The sequence below is a fragment of the Anomaloglossus baeobatrachus genome, chromosome 9 (assembly GCF_048569485.1).
Source record: "Anomaloglossus baeobatrachus isolate aAnoBae1 chromosome 9, aAnoBae1.hap1, whole genome shotgun sequence".
Lineage (NCBI taxonomy): Eukaryota > Metazoa > Chordata > Amphibia > Anura > Aromobatidae > Anomaloglossus > Anomaloglossus baeobatrachus.
In genome coordinates, this window is record NC_134361.1 from 211,557,575 (window position 1) to 211,575,399 (window position 17,825).

General features: G+C 41.9%; 1 protein-coding gene across 1 annotated transcript in view; it reads right to left on the reverse strand.

Moving 5' to 3' along the window:
- The window catches only part of QRFP (pyroglutamylated RFamide peptide), a 16,888-nt gene extending 10,471 nt beyond the window's left edge, over positions 1-6,417 (reverse strand). Inside the window, exon 1 of the mRNA XM_075322916.1 lies at positions 6,378-6,417. The gene's annotated coding sequence lies outside the window, so the exon portion shown is untranslated. The remainder of the gene's footprint in view (positions 1-6,377) is intronic.
- Positions 6,418-17,825: the final 11,408 nt, after the last annotated feature.

The following is a 17,825-nucleotide window of genomic DNA, read 5'->3' on the forward strand; positions in this document are numbered from 1 at the left end:
GTCACCACTAGGGGGAGCTCCCTGTATACAGAGATACATGATAAGATTCTGTCTGCAGCCACCACTAGGGGGAGCTCCCTGTATACAGAGATACATCGTAAGATCCTGTCTGCAGCCACCACTAGGGGGAGCTGCCTGTATACAGAGATACATGATAAGATCCTGTCTGCAGCCTCCACTAGGGGGAGCTCCCTGTATACAGAGATACAGGATAAGAACCTGTCTGCAGCCACCACTAGGGGGAGCTCCCTGTATACAGAGATACATGATAAGATCCTGTCTGCAGCCACCACTAGGGGGAGCTCCCTGTATACAGAGATACATGATAAGATCCTGTCTGCAGCCATCCACTAGGGGGAGCTCCCTTTATACAGAGATACATAAGATCCTGTCTGCAGCCACCACTAGGGAGAGCTCCCTGTATACAGAGATACATCGTAAGATTGTCTGTAGCCACCACTAGGGGGAGCTCCCTGTATACATAGATACATGATAAGATCCTGTCTGCAGCCACCACTAGGGGGAGCTCCCTGTATAGAGAGATACATAAGATCCTGTCTGCAGCCACCACTAGGGGGAGCTCCCTGTATACAGAGATACATGATAAGATCCTGTCTGCAGCCACCACTAGGGGAAGCTCCCTGTATACAGAGATACATGATAATATCCTGTCTGCAGCCACCACTAGGGGGAGCTCCCTGTATACAGAGATACATCGTAAGATTGTCTGCAGCCACCACTAGGGGGAGCTCCCTGTATACAGAGATACATGATAAGATCCTGTCTGCAGCCACCACTAGGGGGAGCTCCCTGTATACAGAGATACATGATAAGATCCTGTCTGCAGCCACCATTAGGGGGAGCTCCCTGCATACAGAGATACATGATAAGATCCTGTCTACAGCCACCACTAGGGGGAGCTCCCTGTATACAGAGATACATGATAAGATCCTGTCTGCAGCCACCACTAGGGGGAGCTCCCTGTATACAGAGATACATGATAAGATCCTGTCTGCAGCCACCACTAGGGGGAGCTCCCTGTATACAGAGATATGCAGCTCAGTTGCTTAGTGGTTCGCACTATTGTTTTGCAGAGCTGGAGTGTTTGATATAATTCCCATCAAGGATACCATCTGCAAGTAGGTTGTATATTCTCCCTGTGCTGGAGGAGGTTTTCTCTCAGTTCTCTGGTTTCCTCCCTGGCTCCAAAGACAAACTGGTAAAGAATTTAGATTGTGAGTGCCAGTGGGGATAGTGGTGATAAAGCGCTATGGAATGAAGTATAAGCTAGTACAGTGAATAAAACATGAAAAGATTCTGTTTGCAGCCATCACTGGGGGGAGCACTCTACACTAGGAGTTAATATTATTAATGTTTAATATTTATTCAAAGATCTGCTCTTAGTGGCATCTGTATAAATCAAAGACACACTGAGATTCTCAAGTAGTGTCTGTATAGATCTGTATGTAGTGAGCTCCCTCTAGTGGTGGCTGTATAAATCTGTATGTAGTGAGCTCCCTCTAGTGGTGACTGTATAAATCTGTATGTAGTGAGCTCCCCCTAGTGGTGGCTGTATAAATCTGTATGTACTGAGCTCCCTCTAGTGGTGGCTGTATAAATCTGTATATAGTGAGCTCCCTCTAGTGGTGACTGTATAAATCTGTATGTAGTGAGCTCCCTCTAGTGGTGGCTGTATAAATCTGTATGTACTGAGCTCCCTCTAGTGGTGGCTGTATAAATCTGTATATAGTGAGCTCCCTCTAGTGGTGACTGTATAAATCTGTATGTAGTGAGCTCCCTCTAGTGGTGGCTGTATAAATCTGTATGTAGTGAGCTCCCTCTAGTGGTGGCTGTATAAATCTGTATGTAGTGAGCTCCCTCTAGTGGTGACTGTATAAATCTGTATGTAGTGAGCTCCCTCTAGTGGTGGCTGTATAAATCTATATGTAGTGAGCTCCCTCTAGTGGTGAGTGTATAAATCTGTATGTAGTGAGCTCCCTCTAGTGGTGGCTGTATAAATCTATATGTAGTGAGCTCCCTCTAGTGGTGGCTGTATAAATCTGTATGTAGTGAGCTGCCTCTAGTGGTGGATGTATAAATGTGTATGTAGTGCGCTCCCTCTAGTGGTGACTGTATAAATCTGTATGTAGTGCGCTCCCTCTAGTGGTGACTGTATAAATCTGTATGTAGTGAGCTCCCTCTAGTGGTGGCTGTATAAATCTATATGTAGTGAGCTCCCTCTAGTGGTGGCTGTATAAATCTGTATGTACTGAGCTCCCTCTAGTGGTGGCTGTATAAATCTGTATATAGTGAGCTCCCTCTAGTGGTGACTGTATAAATCTGTATGTAGTGAGCTCCCTCTAGTGGTGGCTGTATAAATCTGTATGTAGTGAGCTCCCTCTAGTGGTGGCTGTATAAATCTGTATGTAGTGCGCTCCCTCTAGTGGTGACTGTATAAATCTGTATGTAGTGCGCTCCCTCTAGTGGTGACTGTATAAATCTGTATGTAGTGCGCTCCCTCTAGTGGTGGCTGTATAAATCTGTATGTAGTGAGCTCCCTCTAGTGGTGGCTGTATAAATCTATATGTAGTGAACTCCCTCTACTGGTGGCTGTATAAATCTGTATGTAGTGAGCTCCCTCTAGTGGTGGCTGTATAAATCTGTATGTAGTGAGCTCCCTCTAGTGGTGAGTGTATAAATCTGTATGTAGTGAGCTGCCTCTAGTGGTGGATGTATAAATCTGTATGTAGTGCGCTCCCTCTAGTGGTGACTGTATAAATCTGTATGTAGTGAGCTCCCTCTAGTGGTGGCTGTATAAATCTGTATGTAGTGAGCTCCCTCTAGTGGTGACTGTATAAATCTGTATGTAGTGCGCTCCCTCTAGTGGTGACTGTATAAATCTGTCTGTAGTGAGTTCCCTCTAGTGGTGGCTGTATAAATCTGTATGTAGTGAGTTCCCTCTAGTGGTGACTGTATAAATCTGTATGTAGTGCGCTCCCTCTAGTGGTGACTGTATAAATCTGTATGTAGTGAGCTCCCTCTAGTGGTGGCTGTATAAATCTGTATGTAGTGAGCTCCCTCTAGTGGTGGCTGTATAAATCAGTAAGCAGTGAGCTCCCTCTAGTGGTGACTGTATAAATCTGTATGTAGTGAGCTTCCTCTAGTGGTGACTGTATAAATCTGTATGTAGTGAGCTCCCTCTAGTGGTGGCTGTATAATATGTATGCAGTGAGCTCCCTCTAGTGGTGGCTGTATAAATCTGTATGTAGTGAGCTTCCTCTAGTGGTGGGTGTATAAATCTGTATGCAGTGAGCTCCCTCTAGTGGTGACTGTATAAATCTGTATGTAGTGAGCTCCCTCTAGTGGTGGCTGTATAAATCTGTATGTAGTGAGCTCACTCTAGTGGTGGCTGTATAAATCTGTATGTAGTGAGCTCCCTCTAGTGGTGGCTGTATAAATCAGTAAGCAGTGAGCTCCCTCTAGTGGTGACTGTATAAATCTGTATGTAGTGAGCTCCCTCTAGTGGTGACTGTATAAATCTGTATGTAGTGAGCTCCCTCTAGTGGTGGCTGTATAATATGTATGCAGTGAGCTCCCTCTAGTGGTGGCTGTATAAATCTGTATGTAGTGAGCTTCCTCTAGTGGTGGGTGTATAAATCTGTATGCAGTGAGCTCCCTCTAGTGGTGGCTGTATAAATCTGTATGTAGTGAGCTCCCTCTAGTGGTGACTGTATAAATCTGTATGTAGTGAGCTCCCTCTAGTGGTGGCTGTATAAATCTGTATGTAGTGAGCTCCCTCTAGTGGTGGCTGTATAATATGTATGTAGTGAGCTCCCTCTAGTGGTGGCTGTATAATATGTATGTAGTGAGCTCCCTCTAGTGGTGACTGTATAATCAGTATGTAGTGAGCTCCCTCTAGTGGAGGCTGTATAAATCTGTATGTAGTGAGCTCCCTCTAGTGGTGACTGTATAAATCTGTATGTAGTGAGTTCCCTCTAGTGGTGGCTGTATAAATCTGTATGTAGTGATCTCCCTCTAGTGGTGGCTGTATAAATCTGTATGTAGTGAGCTCCCTCTAGTGGTGGCTGTATAAATCTGTATGTAGTGCGCTCCCTCTAGTGGTGGCTGTATAAATCTGTATGTAGTGAGCTCCCTCTAGTGGTGACTATAAATCTGTATGCAGTGAGCTCCCTCTAGTGGTGGCTGTATAAATCTGTATGTAGTGAGCTCCCTCTAGTGGTGGCTGTATAAATCTGTATGTAGTGAGCTCCCTCTAGTGGTGACTGTATAAATCTGTATGTAGTGAGCTCCCTCTAGTGGTGGCTGTATAAATCTGTATGTAGTGAGCTCCCTCTAGTGGTGGCTGTATAAATCTGTATGTAGTGAGCTTCCTCTAGTGGTGACTGTATAAATCTGTATGTAGTGAGCTCCCTCTAGTGGTGGCTGTATAAATCTGTATGTAGTGAGCTCCCTCTCGTGGTGGCTCTATAAATCTGTATGTAGTGAGCTCCCTCTAGTGGTGACTGTATAAATCTGTATGTAGTGAGCTCCCTCTAGTGGTGGCTGTATAAATCTGTATGTAGTGAGCTCCCTCTAGTGGTGGCTCTATAAATCTGTATGTAGTGAGCTCCCTCTAGTGGTGACTGTATAAATCTGTATGTAGTGAGCTCCCTCTAGTGGTGGCTGTATAAATCTGTATGTAGTGAGCTCCCTCTAGTGGTGGCTGTATAAATCTGTATGTAGTGAGCTCCCTCTAGTGGTGGCTGTATAAATCTGTATGTAGTGAGCTCCCTCTAGTGGTGGCTCTATAAATCTGTATGTAGTGAGCTCCCTCTAGTGGTGGCTGTATAAATCTGTATGTAGTGAGCTCCCTCTAGTGGTGGCTGTATAAATCTGTATGTAGTGAGCTCCCTCTAGTGGTAGCTGTATAAATCTGTATGTAGTGAGCTCCCTCTAGTGGTGGCTGTATAAATCTGTATGTAGTGAGCTCCCTCTAGTGGTGACTGTATAAATCTGTATGTAGTGAGCTCCCTCTAGTGGTGGCTGTATAAATCTGTATGTAGTGAGCTCCCTCTAGTGGTGGCTCTATAAATCTGTATGTAGTGAGCTCCCTCTAGTGGTGGCTGTATAAATCTGTATGTAGTGAGCTCCCTCTAGTGGTGGCTGTATAAATCTGTATGTAGTGAGCTCCCTCTAGTGGTAGCTGTATAAATCTGTATGTAGTGAGCTCCCTCTAGTGGTGGCTGTATAAATCTGTATGTAGTGAGCTCCCTCTAGTGGTGGCTGTATAAATCTGTATGTAGTGAGCTCCCTCTAGTGGTGACTGTATAAATCTGTATGTAGTGAGCTCCCTCTAGTGGTGGCTGTATAAATCTGTATGTAGTGAGCTCCCTCTAGTGGTGGCTCTATAAATCTGTATGTAGTGAGCTCCCCCTAGTGGTGACTGTATAGATCTGTATGTAGTGAGCTCCCTCTAGTGGTGGCTGTATAAATCTGTATGCAGTGAGCTCCCTCTAGTGGTGGCTGTATAAATCTGTATGCAGTGAGCTCCCTCTAGTGGTGGCTGTATAAATCTGTATGCAGTGAGCTCCCTCTAGTGGTGACTGTATAAATCTGTATGTAGTGAGCTCCCTCTAGTGGTGACTGTATAGTTTTCACTTTCATATTGAGTGACCTCTCCTGTATTGGGGATGATGATGGTGGCAGTAACCTATGGATTCACCACATCTTTGACGTTTGGTGTCAAACAGAGGAAAATTATTAACTATTCTAATAGCGGTCACTGTTGTCAATTGGAAAATGGGAAAACATCCAGATAAGTATGTACACCCCCTCCAGTGCAGTGTGTTGTATCTGGCCACTATGACTATATTTAGTGCTTGGCATGTTCCATTTTTCCTGCGTTCTCGATGGATATGAATTATGGATCTGCTTGTGCTCATTACATGTGAGATCTGACATGAGCCCCCCGGCCCCCACTATTTTCCGACATCACCGATCTCTCAAGAGTCTCAAAATAATTTTGACGATCATTCTGATTATTACGGGCCGCCCCCGATTCCCCCCCATAGAAGGGATAATCCGCATCCGGACGCTCCCGTATGTGAAAATAGAACATTTCTGAAATTTGAATGAACAATGAAGAGATTCGGGGACCTGATAATGTTCCTACATAAGCCCAGTACCTGCACCCCTCCGCACCCGAGCTTCACCCCGGGATCAGTACTATTCGTGCACCCCTCACCCCACTCCCGGTGTCTGTCCTGTAGATTGTCAGCTCTTCTGGCGACCTCTGGAGGTGACACAATCAGGTATTGGGCTGCAGTGAGCGAACACAGAACCTGTAACAATGTAACGAGACGGATCCCAGAACTTACCTTGGCGTTGTCGGGAGGCCGGGGGTCCGGTGCTGGGTTCTGCTGCGTTTGACCGTTCCCTTCACCCTCATTCTACCTTATAAATAAGGGCCCTGATTAATTGAGACGTCACTCGTGGAGCCTTAATGGGGGAATTAGTGGCCGACATTCCTCAGGCTGAGATCCCATTGCCAGCAATGATGGTTACAGTCGCCATTACGTAAACCGCAGGAGCCGCTGATTGGTCGCCACAAAATCGTTACAATGTGAAGATTAAGAGTTGCGGATAATAAGGAGGCTCATTAGCTCCATCATCATCGCTGCCTGCAGGGGACGTCACCGCAACATGAGCCTTTACTCCTTAGGTCACTGTTTGATCCCTCGTACAAACTATTGTATCTCCTCAAATACTCTGTGCTGCTGTGACCTGCTCTTTCCTCTATGTATCTGTGTCCTCCTATAGGATCAGCGCTCTCCTCTCCTGAAATACTCTGTGCTGCTGGGACCTGCTCCTTCCTCTATGTACAGTGCCTACAAGTAGTCTTCAACCCCCTGCAGATTTAGCAGGTTTGATAAGATGCAAATAAGTTAGAGCCTGCAAACTTCAAACAAGAGCAGGATTTATTAACAGATGCATAAATCTTACAAACCAACAAGTTATGTTGCTCAGTTGAATGTTAATACATTTTCAACATAAAAGTGTGGGTCAATTATTATTCAACCCCTAGGTTTAATATTTTGTGGAATAACCCTTGTTTGCAATTACATCTAATAATCGTCTTTTATAAGACCTGATCAGGCCGGCACAGGTCTCTGGAGTTATCTTGGCCCACTCCTCCATGCAGATCTTCTCCAAGTTATCTAGGTTCTTTGGGTGTCTCATGTGGACTTTAATCTTGAGCTCCTTCCACAAGTTTTCAATTGGGTTAAGGTCAGGAGACTGACTAGGCCACTGCAACACCTTGATTTTTTCCCTCTTGAACCAGGCCTTGGTTTTCTTGGCTGTGTGCTTTGGGTCATTGTCTTGTTGGAAGATGAAATGACGACCTTGATGGAGGAGCGGAGGTTCTTGGCCAAAATCTCCAGGTAGGCCGTGCTATTCATCTTCCCATGGATGCGGACTAGATGGCCAGGCCCCTTGGCTGAGAAACTGCCCCACAGCATGATGCTGCCACCACCATGCTTGACTGTAGGGATGGTATTCTTGGGGTCGTATGCAGTGCCATCCAGTCTTCAAACGTCACGTGTGTGGTTGGCACCAAAGATCTCGATCTTGGTCTCGTCAGACCAGAGAACCTTGAACCAGTCTGTCTCAGAGTCCTCCAAGTGATCATGAGCAAACTGTAGACGAGCCTTGACATGACACTTTGAAAGTAAAGGTACCTTACGGGCTCGTCTGGAACGGAGACCATTGCGGTGGAGTACGTTACTTATGGTATTGACTGAAACCAATGTCCCCACTGCCATGAGATCTTCCCGGAGCTCCTTCCTTGTTGTCTTGACTCTTCGGACAAGCCTGGCCTCGGCACGGGTGGAAACTTTCAAAGGCTGTCCAGGCCGTGGAAGGCTAACAGTAGTTCCATAAGCCTTCCACTTCCGGATGATGCTCCCAACAGTGGAGACAGGTAGGCCCAACTCCTTGGAAAGGGTTTTGTACCCCTTGCCAGCCTTGTGACCCTCCACGATATTGTCTCTGATGGCCTTGGAATGCTCCTTTGTCTTTCCCATGTTGACCATGTATGAGTGCTGTTCACAAGTTTGGGGAGGGTCTTAATTAGTCAGAAAAGGCTGGAAAAAGAGATAATTAATCCAAACATGTGAATCTCATTGTTCTTTGTGCCTGAAATACTTCTTAATACTTTAGGGGAACCAAACAGAATTCTGGTGGTTTGAGGGGTTGAATAATAAATGACCTCTGAATAAACTTTTCTCAATTTAAAAAAAAAATAAAAAAGAAATAACATTCTTTTTTGCTGCATTTCACACTTCCAGGCTGATCTACAGTCCAAATGTCACAATGCCAAGATAATTCCGAATGTGTAAACCTGCTAAATCTGCAGGGGGTTGAATACTACTTGTAGGCACTGTATCTCTGTGTCCTCCTATAAGATCAGTGTTCTCCTCTCTTGAAATACTCTGTGCTGCTGGGACCTGCTCCTTCCTCTATGTATCTCTGTGTCCTCTTATAAGGCTACTTTCACACATCCGGTTTTAGCAGTGCGGCTCAATCCGGCAGTGAAAACTATGCAACGGATGCGGCGAAAACACCGCATCCTTTGCATAAGTTTTTACATGCGGCCCGTCCGTTTTTTTCCGGTTGCGGCACGCTACTGAGCATGCGCAGTGGAAAAAACCGCATGCGGCGACCGGATGCGTTTTTTTTCCGCATCGCGCCTCCATAGGTATGCATTGAAAAATGTGCCGCAGCGGCCGGATGCGGCGCGATGCGGTTTTTTTTTTGCCGGAGCAAAAAACGTTGCAGGGAACATTCGATCCGGCCGCGGCATCGGCTAAATCTGCCGCATGCGGCAAAAACCGGATCGAACGCAAGCCCCTGCGGCACAATACGGCACTAATGAAAGTCTATGCAAAAAAACCCGCAACTGGCGTAAAAAAAAAAACTGTTGCGGTTTTTCTGCAGAACGCCGTATTGTGCTGCAGAGCAAAAAAACGGATGTGTGAAAGTAGCCTAAGATCAGTGCTCTCATCTCCTGAAATCCTCTGTGCTGCTGGGACCTGCTCCTTCCTCTATGTATCTCTGTGACCTCCTATAAGTTCAGTGCTCTCCTCTCCTGAAATCCTCTGTGCTGCTGGGACCTGCTCCTTCCTCTATATATCTCTGTCCTATAAAATCAGTGTTCTTTCCTGAAATCCTCTGTGCTGCTGGGACCTGCTCCTTCCTCTATGTATCTCTGTGACCTCCTATAAGATCAGTGCTCTCCTCTCCTGAAATACTCTGTGCTGCTGGGACCTGCTCCTTCCTCTATCTCTGTGACCTCCTATAAGATCAGTGCTCTCCTCTCCTGAAATCCTCGGTGCTGCTGGGACCTGCTCCTTCCTCTATGTATCTCTGTGACCTCCTATAAGATCAGTGCTCTCCTCTCCTGAAATACTCTGTGCTGCTGGGACCTGCTCCTTCCTCTATCTATGTGACCTCCTATAAGATCAGTGCTCTCCTCTCCTGAAATCCTCTGTGCTGCTGGGACCTGCTCCTTCCTTTATGTATCTCTGTGTCCTCCTATAAGATCAGCGCTCTCCTCTCCTGAAATACTCTGTGCTGCTGGGACCTGCTCTTTCCTCTATGTATCTCTGTGTCCTATAAGATCAGTGCTCTCCTCTCCTGAAATACTCTGTGCTGCTGGGACCTGCTCCTTCCTCTATGTATCTCTGTGTCCTCCTATAAGATCAGTGCTCTCCTCTCCTGAAATCCTCTGTGCTGCTGGGACCTGCTCCTTCCTTTATGTATCTCTGTGTCCTCCTATAAGATCAGCGCTCTCCTCTCCTGAAATACTCTGTGCTGCTGGGACCTGCTCTTTCCTCTATGTATCTCTGTGTCCTATAAGATCAGTGCTCTCCTCTCCTGAAATACTCTGTGCTGCGGACTTTCTCCTACCATTGTGCATAGTTCCCCTAATATGAAAGTCCCTGTTGCAGGAATCTTCGGGGTCGCTCATCCTCAGCTGTCACTGAATACAAACCTTTTATTTTTACAGCGAGGCTGGAGGCCCAGACCTCGCACTTCTCACAGCTGAGGGTTTGTTACAACTGCGCCTAGACAATCCTCTGTGAGCTGCCACTGATACATTGTATCAAACAGAAATCCAAGGTTGTATGGTTAATGCCAGATACAAATGTAGCAAAACCTCTGCTGTGAGTATTAAGCCTGTGGGATTCTGCCTTTAATTCTCACTATTTGACAACAAGCAGAGATCCTGAATCCGGTGGAAGCCATGAAGCCTTTGTGTTCCTCCATCCACGTCTTCTCTGGTTCCTTGGACATTGACTTCAGTAAATCTGCAAGAAGTTCTTGAAGACGCCCATCAGTATCAATATTTACATCCTGGCGGGCGGTGATCGAATGTGAATGGATCCACATGGTCACGGCAGGTGGAGGGGATCTACGAGCCGATCACACAAGGACCGACATATCATTGGTGCAACCTGTGTGCTGCATGAGGTGAGGGTCTAAGAGATCATCAGGGGCCCAAGAGGTGAGGGGCCCAAGAGGTGAGGGGCCCAAGAGGTGAGGGGCCCAAGAGATGAGGGGCCCAAGAGATGAGGGGCCCAAGAGATGAGGGGCCCAAGAGGTGAGGGGCCCAAGAGGTGAGGGGCCCAAGAGATGAGGGGCCCAAGAGATGAGGGCCCAAGAGATGAGGGGCCCAAGAGATGAGGGGCCCAAGAGATGAGGGGCCCAAGAGGTGAGGGGCCCAAGAGGTGAGGGGCCCAAGAGATGAGGGGCCCAAGAGGTGAGGGGCCAAGAGGTGAGGGGCCCAAGAGGTGAGGGGCCCAAGAGGTGAGGGGCCCAAGAGATGAGGGGCCAAGAGATGAGGGGCCCAAGAGATGAGGGGCCCAAGAGATGAGGGGCCCAAGAGGTGAGGGGCCCAAGAGATGAGGGGCCCAAGAGATGAGGGGCCCAAGAGGTGAGGGGCCCAAGAGATGAGGGGCCCAAGAGGTGAGGGGCCCAAGAGATGAGGGGCCCAAGAGATGAGGGGCCCAAGAGATGAGGGGCCCAAGAGATGAGGGGCCCAAGAGATGAGGGGCCCAAGAGATAAGGGACTAAGAGATCATCAGGGGCCCAAGAGGCGGGGGGGCTAACAGATGAGGGGCCCAAGAGATGAGGGGCCAAGAGGTGAGGGACTAAGAGATGAGGGGCCCAAGAGGTGAGGGGCCCAAGAGGTGAGGGGCTAAGAGATCATCAGGGGCCCAAGAGGCGGGGGGGGGGGGGGCTAAGAGATGAGGGGCCCTAGAGGTGAGGGCCCAAGAGATGAGGTGGTCACGACCAGATCCAGTCAGGTGGGATTGTGCACTGTGAGGAGCTATCAGACTGTAAGGGGCCCATACACTGTTCCTGCTCAGGGGCCTCTTCTGTCCACGTCCACACGTCGTGCGATTGTTATTTCTGCGGCTCTTTTCCACTCATGTCCATTCCCTGTGCAGAGTCCGATGTAACCGCACATTTCTCCTCCGCGCTGCACCTGCCGCATTATAATCGCTTCCCTCTGAGTTGTCTCAGCACCTTCTATATTAATTCAGAGGCCGCAGTATCGATCAGATCGTCACCGCCCGCTCCCGCCGATATTAGTAATCCAGCCCTGTGCCGCTCCTCACTCACATTGATCCGCTATCATGTAATCCCCAATAACTCATCCCTCCACAAGATGGAGAAAGGAAAATGTCAGCAAGGTGGAAACAGTCAGGAAGCTGCAGCAGCTTCAGGTAAGAGAAATTTACATATTTACATCCATGTTTTTGTAGGGGCAGTATTATAGTAGTTATATTCCTGTACATAGGGGGCAGTATTATAGTAGTTATATTCTTGTACATAGGAGGCAGTATTATAGTAGATATATTCTTGTACATAGGGGGCAGTATTATAGTAGTTATATTCTTGTACATAGGGGCAGTATTATAGTAGTTATATTCTTGTACATAGGGGGCAGTATTATAGTAGTTATATTCTTGTACATAGGGGCAGTATTATAGTAGTTATATTCTTGTACATAGGGGGCAGTATTATAGTAGTTATATTCCTGTATACAGGGGGCAGTATTATAGTAGTTATATTCTTGTACATAGGAGGCAGTATTATAGTAGATATATTCTTGTACATAGGGGGCAGTATTATAGTAGTTATATTCTTGTACATAGGGGCAGTATTATAGTAGTTATATTCTTGTACATAGGGGGCAGTATTATAGTAGTTATATTCTTGTACATAGGGGGCAGTATTATAGTAGTTATATTCTTGTACATAGGAGCAGTATTATAGTAGTTATATTCTTGTACATAGGAGCAGTATTATAGTAGTTATATTCTTGTACATAGGGGCATTATTATAGTAGTTATATTCTTGTACATAGGGGGCAGTATTATAGTAGTTATATTCTTGTACATAGGGGGCAGTATTATAGTAGTTATATTCTTGTACATAGGGGGCAGTATTATAGTAGTTATATTCTTGTACATAGGAGCAGTATTATAGTAGTTATATTCTTGTACATAGGGGCATTATTATAGTAGTTATATTCTTGTACATAGGGGGCAGTATTATAGTAGTTATATTCTTGTACATAGGGGGCAGTATTATAGTAGTTATATTCTTGTACATAGGGGGCAGTATTATAGTAGTTATATTCTTGTACATAGGAGCAGTATTATAGTAGTTATATTCTTGTACATAGGGGGCAGTATTATAGTAGTTATATTCTTGTACATAGGGGGCAGTATTATAGTAGTTATATTGTTGTACATAGGGGGCAGTATTATAGTAGTTATATTCTTGTACATAGGGGGCAGTATTATAGTAGTTATATTCTTGTATATAGGGAACAGTATTATAGTAGTTATATTCTTGTACATAGGGGCATTATTATAGTAGTTATATTCTTGTACATAGGGGGCAGTATTATAGTAGTTATATTCTTGTACATAGGGGGCAGTATTATAGTAGTTATATTCTTGTACATAGTGGGCAGTATTATAGTAGTTATATTCTTGTACATAGGAGCAGTATTATAGTAGTTATATTCTTGTATATAGGGGCATTATTATAGTAGTTATATTCTTGTACATAGGGGGCAGTATTATAGTAGTTATATTCTTGTACATAGGGGGCAGTATTATAGTAGTTATATTCTTATACATAGGAGCAGTATTATAGTAGTTATATTCTTGTACATAGGGGGCAGTATTATAGTAGTTATATTCTTGTACATAGGGGGCAATATTATAGTAGTTATATTCTTGTACATAGGGAACAGTATTATTGTAGTTATTTTCTTGTACATCAGAGCAGTATTATAGTAGTTATATTCTTGTACATAGGGAGCAATATTCTTGTACATAGGGGGCAGTATTATAGTAGTTATATTCTTGTACATAGGGAACAGTATTATAGTAGTTATATTCTTGAACATAGGAGCAGTATTATAGTAGTTATATTCTTGTACATAGGGGGCAGTATTATAGTAGTTATATTCTTGTACATAGGGGGCAATATTATAGTAGTTATATTCTTGTACATAGGAGCAGTATTATAGTAGTTATATTCTTGTACATAGGGGGCAGTATTATAGTAGTTATATTCTTGTACATAGGGGGCAATATTATAGTAGTTATATTCTTGTACATAGGGAACAGTATTATTGTAGTTATTTTCTTGTACATCAGAGCAGTATTATAGTAGTTATATTCTTGTACATAGGAGCAGTATTCTTGTACATAGGGGGCAGTATTATAGTAGTTATATTCTTGTACATAGGGAACAGTATTATAGTAGTTATATTCTTGAACATAGGAGCAGTATTCTTGTACATAGGGAGCACTATTATAGTAGTTATATTCTTGTACATAGGGAACAGTATTATTGTAGTTATTTTCTTGTACATCAGAGCAGTATTATAGTAGTTATATTCTTGTACATAGGGAGCAGTATTATAGTAGTTATATTCTTGTACATAGGAGCAGTATTCTTGTACATAGGGGGCAGTATTATAGTAGTTATATTCTTGTATATCAGAGCAGTATTATAGTAGTTATATTCTTGTACATAGGGGCGGTATTATAGTAGTTATATTCTTGAACATAGGGGTAGTATTATAGTAGTTATATTCTTGTACATAGGGAACAGTATTATTGTAGTTATATTCTTGTATATCAGAGCAGTATTATAGTAGTTATATTCTTGTACATAGGGGCAGTATTATAGTAGTTATATTCTTGTACATAGGGAACAGTATTATTGTAGTTATATTCTTGTATATCAGAGCAGTATTATAGTAGTTATATTCTTGTACATAGGGGCGGTATTATAGTAGTTATATTCTTGAACATAGGGGTAGTATTATAGTAGTTATATTCTTGTACATAGGGAACAGTATTATTGTAGTTATATTCTTGTATATCAGAGCAGTATTATAGTAGTTATATTCTTGTACATAGGGGCAGTATTATAGTAGTTATATTCTTGTACATAGGGAACAGTATTATTGTAGTTATATTCTTGTATATCAGAGCAGTATTATAGTAGTTATATTCTTGTACATAGGGGCAGTATTATAGTAGTTATATTCTTGTACAGAGGGAGCAGTATTATAGTAGTTATATTCTTGTACATAGGGGCGGTATTATAGTAGTTATATTCTTGAACATAGGGGTAGTATTATAGTAGTTATATTCTTGTACATAGGGAACAGTATTATAGTAGTTATATTCTTGTACATAGGGAGCAGTATAATAGTAGTTATATTCTTGTACATAGGAGCAGTATTATAGTAGTTATATTCTTGTACATAGGGAGCAGTATTATAGTAGTTATATTCTTGTACATAGGAGCAGTATTCTTGTACATAGGGGGCAGTATTATAGTAGTTATATTCTTGTACATAAGGGCAGTATTATAGTAGTTCTATTCTTGTATATAGGGGGTAGTATTATAGTAGTTATATTCTTGTACACAGGGGGCAGTATTATAGTAGTTATATTCCTGTACATAGGGGGCAGTATTATAGTAGTTATATTCTTGTACATAGGGGACAGTATTATAGTAATTATATTCTTGTATATAGGAGCAGTATTATAGTAGTTATATTCTTGTACATAGGGAACAGTATTATTGTAGTTATTTTCTTGTACATCAGAGCAGTATTATAGTAGTTATATTCTTGTACATAGGGAGCAGTATTATAGTAGTTATATTCTTGTACATAGGAGCAGTATTCTTGTACATAGGGGGCAGTATTATAGTAGTTATATTCTTGTATATCAGAGCAGTATTATAGTAGTTATATTCTTGTACATAGGGGCGGTATTATAGTAGTTATATTCTTGAACATAGGGGTAGTATTATAGTAGTTATATTCTTGTACATAGGGAACAGTATTATTGTAGTTATATTCTTGTATATCAGAGCAGTATTATAGTAGTTATATTCTTGTACATAGGGGCAGTATTATAGTAGTTATATTCTTGTACATAGGGAACAGTATTATTGTAGTTATATTCTTGTATATCAGAGCAGTATTATAGTAGTTATATTCTTGTACATAGGGGCGGTATTATAGTAGTTATATTCTTGAACATAGGGGTAGTATTATAGTAGTTATATTCTTGTACATAGGGAACAGTATTATTGTAGTTATATTCTTGTATATCAGAGCAGTATTATAGTAGTTATATTCTTGTACATAGGGGCAGTATTATAGTAGTTATATTCTTGTACATAGGGAACAGTATTATTGTAGTTATATTCTTGTATATCAGAGCAGTATTATAGTAGTTATATTCTTGTACATAGGGGCAGTATTATAGTAGTTATATTCTTGTACATAGGGAGCAGTATTATAGTAGTTATATTCTTGTACATAGGGGCGGTATTATAGTAGTTATATTCTTGAACATAGGGGTAGTATTATAGTAGTTATATTCTTGTACATAGGGAACAGTATTATAGTAGTTATATTCTTGTACATAGGAGCAGTATTATAGTAGTTATATTCTTGTACATAGGGAGCAGTATTAGAGTAGTTATATTCTTGTACATAGGAGCAGTATTATAGTAGTTATATTCTTGTACATAGGGGGCAGTATTATAGTAGTTATATTCTTGTATATAGGGGCAGTATTATAGTAGTTATATTCTTGTACATAAGGGCAGTATTATAGTAGTTCTATTCTTGTATATAGGGGGTAGTATTATAGTAGTTATATTCTTGTACACAGGGGGCAGTATTATAGTAGTTATATTCCTGTACATAGGGGGCAGTATTATAGTAGTTATATTCTTGTACATAGGGGACAGTATTATAGTAATTATATTCTTGTATATAGGAGCAGTATTATAGTAGTTATATTCTTGTACATAGAGGACAGTATTATAGTAGTTATATTCTTGTACATAGGGGGCAGTATTATAGTAGTTATATTCTTGTACATAGGGAGCAGTATTATAGTAGTTATATTCTTGTACATAGGGGGCAGAATTATATTAGTTATATTCTTGTACATAGGAGCAGTATTATAGTAGTTATATTCTTGTACATAGGGGCAGTATTATAGTAGTTATATTCTTGTATATAGGGGGTAGTATTATAGTAGTTATATTCTTGTACATATGGGCAGTATTATAGTAGTTATATTCTTGTACATAGTAGCAGTATTATAGTAGTTATATTCTTGTACATAGGGGCAGTATTATAGTAGTTATATTCTTGTATATAGGGGGCAGTATTATAGTAGTTATATTCTTGTACATAGGGGCAGTATTATAGTAGTTATATTCTTGTATATAGGGGGTAGTATTATAGTAGTTATATTCTTGTACATAGGGGCAGTATTATAGTAGTTATATTCTTGTATATAGGGGGTAGTATTATAGTAGTTATATTCCTGTATATAGGGGGTAGTATTATAGTAGTTATATTCCTGTACATAGGGGGCAGTATTATAGTAGTTATATTCCTGTACATATGGGGCAGTATTATAGTAGTTATATTCTTGTATATAGGGGGCAGTATTATAGTAGTTATATTCCTGTATATAGGGGGTAGTATTATAGTAGTTATATTCCTGTACATAGGGGGCAGTATTATAGTAGTTATATTCCTGTACATATGGGGCAGTATTATAGTAGTTATATTCTTGTACATAGGGGCAGTATTATAGTAGTTATATTCTTGTACATAGGGGCAGTATTATAGTAGTAGTATTCTTGCACATAGGGAGCAGTATTATAGTAGTTATATTCTTGTACATAGAGGTAGTATTATGGTAATTATATTCCTGTCCAAAGGGGGCAGTATTATAGTAGTTATATTCTTGTACATAGGGAACAGTATTATAGTAGTTATATTTTTGTACATAGGGGCAGTATTATAGTAGTTATATTCTTGTACATAGGGAGCAGTATTATAGTAGTTATATTCTTGTACATCAGAGCAGTATTATAGTAGTTATATTCTTGTACATAGGGGCAGTATTATAGTAGTTATATTCTTGTACATAGGAGCAGTATTATAGTAGTTATATTCTTGTACATAGGGAACAGTATTGTTGTAGTTATATTCTTGTACATCAGAGCAGTATTATAGTACTTATATTCTTGTACATAGGGGCGGTATTATAGTAGTTATATTCTTGAACATAGGGGTAGTATTATAGTAGTTATATTCTTGCACATAGGGAACAGTATTATTGTAGTTATATTCTTGTACATCAGAGCAGTATTATAGTAGTTATATTCTTGTACATAGG